Source organism: Heptranchias perlo, unplaced genomic scaffold (assembly GCF_035084215.1).
Source record: "Heptranchias perlo isolate sHepPer1 unplaced genomic scaffold, sHepPer1.hap1 HAP1_SCAFFOLD_73, whole genome shotgun sequence".
Classification (NCBI taxonomy): domain Eukaryota; kingdom Metazoa; phylum Chordata; class Chondrichthyes; order Hexanchiformes; family Hexanchidae; genus Heptranchias; species Heptranchias perlo.
Genome location: NW_027139761.1, coordinates 957,412 through 968,100, shown reverse-complemented (window position 1 = coordinate 968,100; position 10,689 = coordinate 957,412). Strand labels below are relative to the sequence as shown.

General features: G+C 43.5%; 3 non-coding genes across 3 annotated transcripts; 1 reads left to right on the top strand and 2 right to left on the bottom strand.

Annotated features, from left to right (window-relative positions):
• Window positions 1-184: 184 nt before the first annotated feature.
• trnan-guu (transfer RNA asparagine (anticodon GUU)) lies at window positions 185-258 on the bottom strand. Its single transcript has one exon. It is a non-coding gene; the product is annotated as a tRNA-Asn (tRNA).
• Window positions 259-5,875: 5,617 nt separating this feature from the next.
• On the top strand, window positions 5,876-5,957 carry trnas-uga (transfer RNA serine (anticodon UGA)). The gene has a single exon. It is a non-coding gene; the product is annotated as a tRNA-Ser (tRNA).
• Window positions 5,958-10,197: 4,240 nt separating this feature from the next.
• trnat-agu (transfer RNA threonine (anticodon AGU)) lies at window positions 10,198-10,271 on the bottom strand. The gene has a single exon. It is a non-coding gene; the product is annotated as a tRNA-Thr (tRNA).
• Between the last annotated feature and the right edge of the window lie 418 nt (window positions 10,272-10,689).

Below are 10,689 nucleotides of genomic sequence, written 5' to 3'. Positions count from 1 at the left end.
TCTCCTGCAAACTTCGGACCTTGTCTTTCAAGAAGAATTCTGATTTCCGCGAAGCCAATCACAGGTCAAATGGTGGAAGATCGGCCGTGCTCAGCTGGCCATCGAAACCTGGCATTTGTTTTGCAGCCAAAACAAACATCAGAAACCAGGAAATGCGAGACCATGAAGATAAAAGTTTCCCGACCGTCCCTGGGTGGGATCGAACCACCAACCTTTCGGTTAACAGCCAAACGCGCTAACCGATTGCGCCACAGAGACAACACACGTTTGTGTTGAACTACTGATTCAACGAACTAAAAATTCAGGTTGCAGCGATCAAAATAAATTCTCTCTACTATCAGTTTACTTTTCCAAAATAAAGTGGGTGAAGCTTGCACGAGTGAAAATCTGTGCTCTATTATTCCTGAACATTAAACTCACCTTGTCATTAAACACCTGTATGTTGGAAGACTCAGTCCCCTCGTGGTCGAGAGGATTGATTTCTCGAGCTGTGATTCGCCATTCTCCATTCCAGTAATATTCAGTTTTGCTGAAAATGAGATGAGATGAAATGAGCAGGTCCGACGAGCAGGTCTGTGACACGACTCGGTGTTTACAACGATGTCTCTTGCACTTACAGTGAAGCGGACTGCAGTTTTCACTCTTAAACCACGAACCATGATGTTCAGAAAAAGTGTGGCCTGGAAATACCCGATTTCAGCGCGTTGCACTGGGTCAGAGTAAAGTTCAGTTCATGCGATTGCCGAGTGGCGAGAAGGTGGATTTGGAACTCCTGTGCGGCTGCACTGCGAGTTGTTCAGATCGACTTGGAGCGATATTCACTTCAATTCATCACTGACAGGGACAATTTGATTCCAAGATTCTTTTTCTCTGGTGCTTGGTGAGATTTCAAAAGTTGTGAACGACCCATACCGACCCCAAACTCGTCACTTCCACTCTGACAGATGTAACGCGGTCACACTCTTCACTTCAGTGAGATGAAAGCCGGGAGCGATTTCACGGTCGAATGCAATGGCGAAGAAAACTCATTCCAAGATATTGCAGGTCATTGAGGTGCCTTTAAATTCCTGATTGTTTGAACTGAACGTCTTCCCAAAGCGTTTAAGATTCACGTGGAGCGATTTGGGGACTTCTTTTCCATCTTTGCAAAAGTTTCAACCGCAGGTCAAAATCAAAAGACGAGGGCGGAATGAGACTCCTTCCTGAAATTTGAGAACCAGGGAAGCAGACTTTAGAGCAAGGTTCTGTTTATTGAGGAAAAGCAGATACAATATTCATCCCGGAACGATCCAGAATCCGATCAGCTCGAAAAGTAACGGTTACCCCGTGATTTGAACACGCAGCCTTCTGGTGACGCAATAAGTCATGAAGATTGAAGCAGGAAGTTGAAAAGTGGGAATTGATAGATTCAGTGAGTGGGCAAAACTGCGGCAAATATAGTTCAATGGGGGGTGAGCGAGATCATCCAATTTAAATCTAAGAAAGATAAATCAGAATGTTTTCTATATGGTGAGAAACTGGGAACTGTGGAGGAGCAGAGAGATTTCGGGGTCCAAGTACAGAAAGCGCTACCAACTAGCGTTCAGGTACAGAAATTAATTAAAATGTCTAATGGACAGTCAGTACGGCCGGTTAACTCATTTGCTCAGAGTGTGTTGTAACGCCTTAATCACGGATTCGATTCTTGTAATTTACTTTATTTATTTCGTCTTTTTGTAACTTTCAAAATCGAAGCTTTACAAAAAAATATATCAAGACAGATTCGAGGGGACAGTTTTTTGAATAACATCCATTCTCACTTTGCCCCTGGACCGGAGAAACACGTCTTTCTTTTTACTCGTTTTTTTGGCAACTGTCCCTGTGGTGCAATGACGAGTGTGTTGGACTTCAACTTGTTTTGTTTGATAAGCCATTCAAAGGTTGTGGATTCGAGTTGCAACGGCGTTGGATTTTAGTTCGGGAGCTGGGAAGTGAAATTTTGCAGCAAAACCGCAACAGGATCATTAATGTCCGTCAGGGATGTGAAACTGCCCCCGACACTTCATCTTACACAAGTGGCTCCAGTCACACCCGAATTCATGATTCTTAAACCACTCTGAGCTGGATTGGCGAAACTCTCTCAAGAAGGAGACTCAACATCTGCTCAGAACGAAAGTCAATCTGCTGGACTTCCGGCTCTGTCAGACTGCATGTTCCTTCAGACAGGTTTCCAACTGGACACATTCATCCTGCTGCCGTGGCAGCATTGGTGCTTCAGGGGTAGAATTCTTGCTTGCAGTAATTCTATTCCTGTAAAACTAGCTCCTGAAGTGTAGGATGGAAAGTATCCTGGCTGAGCGGCCTCTGGCGCTGGTTTAAAGCTCCAGTTAATTCCCACGATTTGAAGATGGATCAAAATCATAGTTTGTGTCTACAAAACCGCAGCCTCCCTCCTGAAAACAAGTAATACTAAACATCTCATCTGGTCTTGCAACAGCGTAGTCCGGAGGAACCACATGGCAATTCAGATAATTAAATGAATTTTGGAACACAGCAATTGTACCTTCAACTCCGGTCGAAATGTTCACAAGGAACAGGATAGTTTGATCTTGCTGAGATTCGAATTAAAAACCCCGGCATTTCCTGAGCCTGTAACTAATATAAGGACCGATTGCGCCGCGAGAGCCCGGTCACTCTGATCACCTGTCACACTCTGCTGGAAAGAATCTGAAGGTGAGAGGTCATTACCTGTGGAAACGTGTCCAGTCACTGTGATGAAACTAATATCTGCACTTTCACTTTCAGCTACTTTCACATCCTCTGCTCCATCGCACTGCAATCGGGTTTTCTGTGAACAGGTCAAAATGGATATTTGCAGAAATTCTGTCAGTGGTAAAATTAGAATCGAGAAACGCACCAAACATTGAAACCAGCGATTTAAACCACCAGCTCACAGTTCCACAAAACAAGGCCTGTCTTTAAAGGTCTGTTTAATGATCAAATAAATTAATTGAAGCCATTTGACCGCATTTGCCTCGTGCTGGGGTTGTTCGCCTTGGAGCAGAGAAGGTTCAGAGGAGATTTGATAGAAGTGTTCAAAATCATGAAGAGTTCAGATAAAGTAAACAAAGAGAAGCTGTTTTAATTGGCGGAATGGTCAGGAACCAGAGGACACAGATTTGAGGTGATTGCAAAAGAACAAAAGGCGATATGAGGAAAAACTTAATTACGCAGCGAGTAGTTCTGATCTGGAATGCGCTGCTTGAAAGGATGGTGGAAGCAGATTCAATCGTGACTTAAAAAAGGAATTTGAAGGGGAAAAATACAGAGCACCGGGAAAGGGCCGGGGAATGGGACTAATTGGATTGCTCTTATAAAAAGCCGCCACAGGCTCGATGAGCCGAACAGCCTCCTTCTGTGCTGTAACCATTCTATGATTCGATGGACAGAAGCGGTCTGAATGAATGGGCGATCGGTTGTGGGTAACAGGGAAATTTTTGACTGTTTGTCCGGTTGTGTTCCTGACTGCTCCTTGTTCTCGGATTATGGTTTTCATTTTGGCCGTTTCACTGTTTGATATGTGAGAGGTCCCCAGTTCAAATCCCAGAACCCTCCTGTTTCACTATTTCCAGTGAGGATTCACTCATTTCTTTCTCACATCTTTTCAGCGTTGCAGAAAGCAGCATTGATTTAATTCTCGAGCATGTTTGAGTTCCAGAGGCCAGAATGCAGCCGGTTTATCGACGCAACACACACGGAGAAAGTAAAATGTATCACGGCGGTGTGCAGATTGAAACTGAAGGTGAATTTATCCCAATTCAGGCGATCTCAGAGGTGCAGAACAAAAATGCGCCTTAATTGGTCGGGAAAACGAACCCTGTTCCCTCGCGTGGTAAGTGCAAATTCTACCAGTGAAACAGCAACGTTTGCATGGTATCGTGCTCTCTGTGTCCAGTTGGAAACCTGTTTAAAACAACATATAATTTCACAAACCTCCTCTGAGTACCTTGCGCATTCTGATTTACAGCCGTGCATTACTTGCACTCGCTGCTTGTGATGGCCGAGTGGTTAAGCCGTTACATCTAAAACTCGACAGGGTCTTTCGGTGAAACATTGGAATGCTGCTCGCGGCGCTATTGTTTACAGTTTTGTTCAATGCTCAAATAAATATGAACTGGAGATAACGGGCCGCATTTCCTTCTCTCAGACAGATCCTCCACCGCGGCAGAGCCTTTTAATTGGGAGCCCTGTGGTCTCTTGCAAAATTTCAAGGTGCGTGAAGGAAACTTCACAATAATCCACAACTGGAGTATTGTGTCCAATTCTGAGCACCGCACTTTAGGAAGGATGTGAAGGCCTTAGAGGTGGAGCAGAAAAGATTTACTGGAATGGTTTCAGGGATGAAGGACTTCAGTTACGTGGATAGACTGGAGAAGCTGGGGTTGTTCTCCTTCGGGCAGGCAGGTTGAGAGGAAATTTGATGGAAGTGTTCAAAATCATGACGGGTTTAGATAAAGTAAATAAACAGAAACTGCTCCCGTTGGCGGAAGAGTCGAGAATCAGAAGACACAGATTTACGGTGGTTGACAAAAGAACCAAAGGAGATATGAGGAAAAACGTTTTAAATCAGCGAGTAGTTATAATTGGGAATGCATCTCCTGAAAGGGTGGTGGAAACGGATTTAATCGTTAATTTCTAAAAGGAATTGGACAAGTATTTGAAGGAAATATATTTGCGGTCTACAGGGAAAGAACGGGGAAATGGGACTAACTGGATTGCTCTTAAAGAGATCCGGGGCAGGCTCAATGGGCCGAATGGCCTCCTTCTGTGCAGTAACGATTCTTTGAGTGTATGATTCCATCTCTCTCAATCTTCATTTAAAATTCTTTTAACTTGATATTCAGGCTTATTTTCTATACTTTTATCTCTCTATCTCTCCCTGTCTCTGTCCCGCTCTGTTTTCCCCTGATGGACTTCTCAGGCTTCATTGAACGGCCAAAGCTCATCGAACCTGCAACACCAGCAGAGAACGGTAAAGATCGAAAGAATGAGACGGCAGGAAAAGTAAAGGACCAACCCAGATGATGAATTCGTAGCCAATGTCCACATATTGATGTCTCTTCGTCCTCATAGTGAAATTATCAGTACTTTTAGCCCAGTATAAAAACAAAGTCTTGTATTTATAAAGCGCTTTTCACGACATCAAGACGTCCCGAAGCGCTTTACAGCCAATGAAGTATTTTTGAAGTGTTGTCACTGTTATACTTGTGGTGGAGTGGATAATCTGCGGATGCCGAGACAGACAACAATGTAGCTTTAGAGCAATTAATTCTGCAAAGTCTCACTTGATATTACAACTCGCACATTCGAAACGAATGTGGTAAAGAGAGGCTAATATTGTTGATATGAAATAGTTAATGTACGTCTTCACATTGCCGTACATCGGAATAGATAAAGTGATAGGATGTAGAGAATGGTGGCCGATCGGCTGTGGGTGGCACCGAATTCTGCATTGGTTTCACCCCTCTGTTATCAGTGGCTCGTTGGTCTTGGGGTATGATTCTCGCTTTGGGGATTTGCTGATTGTTATGTGACGCAACACACGTGGAGAATGGAAAATGTCTCGAAATGGTGCGCAGATTGAAGCTGAGGGCGAATGTCGCACAATTCCCGCGATCGTATGAATGGAGAATGAAAATAATCCTAAACGAACCGGAAATCGAACTCCGGTTTCTCACGTGATAAATGAGAATTCTATCACCGAAACAGCAAAGTCAGCACATGAACAAGCTGTAAGTTTCCAGTTGGAAACCTGTCTGAGAGAACAAAGTGTCACAGATCTCGTGTGATAACCCTACGCATTCTGATTTATAGCTGTGCATCATCGATGCTTGCAGCTGCGATGGCCGAGTGGTTAAGGCGTTGGACTTGAAATCCAATGGGGTTTCCCTGCACAGGTTCGAATCCTGTTTGCAGCGCTACTTTTTAAAGTTTGTTCAGTGTTCAAATTAATCTGAACTTGAACGAACGGACCTTGTTCGCTCCCTCAGAGAGGTGCTCCATCGCCAACGACGCTTTTTACTCGGAGCCCAATGATCTCTTGCAAAATTGCAAGACACGTGAAGGAATCTCTCCCAAGCTCCATTCGAAGTTCTGCTCGTTCGCAGAACTTGACATTTATACAACTTATTTCTATGTTTTAATCTCTCCCTGTCTCTGTCTCTTGACTTTGCCTGTTTTCTCCTGATGGACTTCTCAGGCATCGTGAACAGCGAAGAATGATGGAACCTGCAACACCAGCAGACAAGGGTAAAGATGGAAAGACTGAGACGGTAGGAAAAGAAAAGGTGCAACCCAGCTGATGAATTCGTAATTAATGTCCACACATTTATGTTTCTTCCCCTCACAATGAAAAAATCAGCAATTTGAGTACAGTACACTTATGGTAGAGTGTATAATATGCGGATGTTGAGACCGACAATCGAACCTTTGCCGTGGTGATGAAAGCGCCGAATCCTAAACACTAAACCCCAAGGAAACGCTGAAAATTCTTTGCTGCGAACAAGCAGAGCAACGCAGCCTTTCCTACTTGGCCCTTTGTAATTCAGGTCATTTTCCTGCCAGACAAACTGCTCGCACAAAATGGCATTTTCTTTTCGAAATAATATCGCGACAGAGGTGATGTTCAGGCAATGACATCACCAAGTGCAAGTAGGCATGTACATGAAATGGAAAGTGAGGTAAAATACGACCACAAGCTGCTGATGGACATGTTTCCATTTCCAAAATTCACGCACTGAATGCAGCTCCTTGGAAAACTGCAAGGCCACGCAGGTCCATCATGAATCGTTTGAAGCAACTGGCAGTTTAAAGTGGCATCTCCTGCTGCTTCTGTGGGGAGTGAGAGAGAGGCACTGCCGGTATTTGCGTGCAGTTTGATTTTGCACAGGACTGCACAGAGAAACAGCAAATATACCGGGGCTGTGAGATGTTCTATATTATTCATATTTAGCCACAGGAATATCCGCAGTCAGAAGCTGAAAAGAAGGAGAGATAAGAGGCCTGAGAATAAACACAGAGCTGAATGAATCATGAAAGAGCGAAAGAAAAACTAATGTCATCAGTTCCACTTTGTCTCGTGCGCAATCTTGGGAGCTCCCCAATGGCCTGGTGGTGAGAATTCGGTACTCTCACCGCCGCGAGGTTCGATTCCCAATCAGGGAATTAACTTTAAAAAGAGTTATGAACTTATTAAATTAATTACATGAAGCTAATTAAATCCTGTTCGCAGTTGAATCCCTGTTTGAATCACCATGAATCAATCGATAACTTTCTATTCCAGACTGAAGGCGATGTTGACGTGGTTCCCGAGAGACGGTCAAAACTTTAATAAGATTTTTATGCTTTGAATGTGATGATTTTTTTTCATTTTAAAGACTGCATCTTAAGAGTGGGATTAAAAACGCAGTGGAGTCGTTGTTAAATTTAACATTAACTGGCAATTGTCGCTGTTTATCACAGGAGCGCCCGAACTGGTTCGCCGATCAAGATGAAAGTAACGCAACGAGGAACATCTGATACAACACGAAAGGCATCGGGCTATGACAAAAATCCCCACCGTTTTGCTTTTCCAAAATAAAGGGTGTGAAATGTATTCTCTGAACATAGGAACAGTCTGGTCTCACTCACTGCAGAAATCTCCATTTCACAGCGAACCAGCTCTCCTGCTGCGAATGCGGCCTCCCTTCAGGCCTTTCGGGGTTTGTCTGTCAAGGAGAATTGTAATTACCGTGAAGCCAATGTTCCATTCCTTTATATGATTCATGTGCCTGATTCCCGACCGCAGGGTAAATGGTGGAATATCAGCCCTGCTCAGCTGGCAATGATTCCGGTACATTTTCTTGATTCCAAAACATGCGTTGAAACCCTGGAACTTTGAGGCGATGAATCCTGAGGAAAAATAAAATAAGGGCTCGAACAATCAAACTTTCACGCTAACGGATAACACCGCCGAGAACAGGTGAAGAGATCACCTGCTAAACCAATAATTCACTGGGCTAAACGTTGAGATTGCAGCGACCAATATAACAACTGTCTGCAGTCAGTGAAAAATGAATGATTAAAGCTTGTAGGAGTTAAAATCCAACCAGCCAGTCTTCACTCTTAAACCAGCAACTATGAAGAAAAACATGCCGGAGAAATACTCGATTTCACTGCGGCGACACTGGGCTAGAGTAAAGTTCATTCAATATAATTGCCGAATGGCTGGAGGGTGGATTTGGAACTCCTGACCGATTGCACCACGCATTTTCCAGATCTGCTTGGATCACCAATCCCTTCAGTTCATCACTTAGAGGGACAATTCGATTCTCGGTTACTTTTCCCAGACGATTGATGAATTTTACAAATTGGAAGCGATCAATATCAAAGCTAACACGTCACAGACATGCTCACAGATAGAAAGCGGCCACACTCTGCTTCAGTGAGATGAAAGTCAAGAGCGATTTCACGGTCGAATGTAATGGCTAACAAAATTCATTCAACGGAAGTTCAGGTCGTTGAGGTGCCTTTAAAGTCCAGATTGTTTCTATTAAACTTCTTCCCAAAGCGTTTGAGATTCACGTGGGACGATTTGGGGACGTTATTTCTTTTTATGCAAAAGTTTCAACTGCAGTTCAAGATCAAAATTCGTGGGACCACAGCTGTTCACAAATTGTCGGCGCTGGGACCACTGTTGTTCACAATTTATCGGTTCTGGGACCACTGTTGTTCACAATTTATCGGTTCTGGGACCACTGTTGTTCACAATTTATCGGTTCTGGGACCACTGTTGTTTACAATTGATCAGTGGTGGGACCAGTGTTGTTCACAATTTATCAGTGGTGGGACCACTGTTGTTCAAAATTTACATTCATGATTTGGACACGGGAATCGGAAGTACAATTCCAAAATTAGGGATGACACCTAATTGCGAGCTGTAGTTAATACAAAGGAAAAATGAGAAAAATAAGGACGACATTAACAACATTGTAGAATGGGCGTGTAAATGGCAAATTAATAACAATATTTGATGTGCACTCCATTGCCTTTTTGCCCCCCCCCCCCCACAACTCACTCACACTTCTTCAGATTGAATTGTATTTGCCACTTTTCTATCCACCGTTCCGCTCTATCTATATCTTCCTGTAGTCGACAGCTTTCCTCCTCACTATCAACCACAGGACCAATTTTTGTATCATCTGCACATTTCTTAATCATGCCCCCTGCATTTAATTCTAAATCGATGATCTTTACCACGAAAAGCAGGGACCTATTACGAAGCCGCATGGAACCCCACTCGAAACAGCCTTCCAGTCACAAAAGCACCCGTCGATCACAACCGCTTGCTTCCTGCCACTCAGCCAATTTTGGATTTAACTTGCCAATGTCCCTTGGATGCAATGGGCATTTACATTTTTGACCAATCTGCCCTGTAGAACTTTGTCAAAAGCCTCGCTAAAACCCATGTAGACTTCATCAATCGCGCTACCCTCATCGATCCTCCTTGATATCTCCTCAAGTAATTCAATTCAAACGACCTTCCCTTAACAAATCCACGCTGACTGTCCTTGATTAATCCGTGCCGTTCGAAATGACGATTAATACTTTCCGTCAGAATTGTGCTAAATAATTTACCCACCATCGAGTTTAGGCTGACTGGCCTGAATTTACTCGATCGATCCCTTTCTCCCTTTTTAAACAATGGTACAACGTTAGCAATCCTCCAATCCTCCAGCACGACAACTTTTGCCAGGGTGGATTGGAAAATGATGGTCAGAGCCTCCGCTATTTCCTTCCTTGCTTCTGTTAACATCCTGGGATATATTTCATCTGGGTCTGGAGATTCAGGTGGAGCGATTTGAAGACTTATTTTTCCTATTTGCAAACGTTTGTACCGCAGGTCAAGATCACAAGTCGAGGTCCAAATTTGGACGAGTTCCGACTTTGAACCTCAAATCGTGAATTATGCCTGGACCCCAACGAGCCCAGAAACAAGAACGTGTCCTTAAATTAACGTGTGACAGACACATTCCATGAGAGGTCTGTCTGTGGAATGAAAGGGCGTTTTTGAACAGTCATCTTGCTATCCGTTTCCTCCTGAAACCTGAACAAAGACAAATACCACATTGTTATTTTGTCGCTTAATTCCACAAATTAGGTAAAATAATAAGCTACACAAGGCACTGCTGGGAGTTGAACCCAGGATCTCCTGTTTACTAAACAGATGCTTTAACCAATTAAGCCACAGCGCCAATTGATGATGCAACAGCCCCACCTCCTCTCACTAATATCTATCAGCGACACTTCACTATTGGGGGTTCAGGCCGTTTTCTCTCTGTCCATTTCGCTTGTCCGTTTACCTGTGCATTCCGACACTGACTGGATTTCTCGCTGTGTTTATCTTTGTGCATCCATCAGTGCGTTGATACATGGATGATTATGTGTGATTTTATTTGTTACGTTAAATAAATTAGGGCTTCAGACAATTCTCGCTCTGACATTGGAGAACTATTGAGCCGAACTTTACAGCGAAGTGTTGTTTACTGTGGTGCTGAAACTAAAAAATCCCAAGAGAAGCAAAAAGGGAAAAGGAGAAAAACTTGTGAGGGAAAATGAGGACAACTCTCAAGGTTTTTACAAGTATATTAAGAGAAAGAAGGGAGGCTTAGT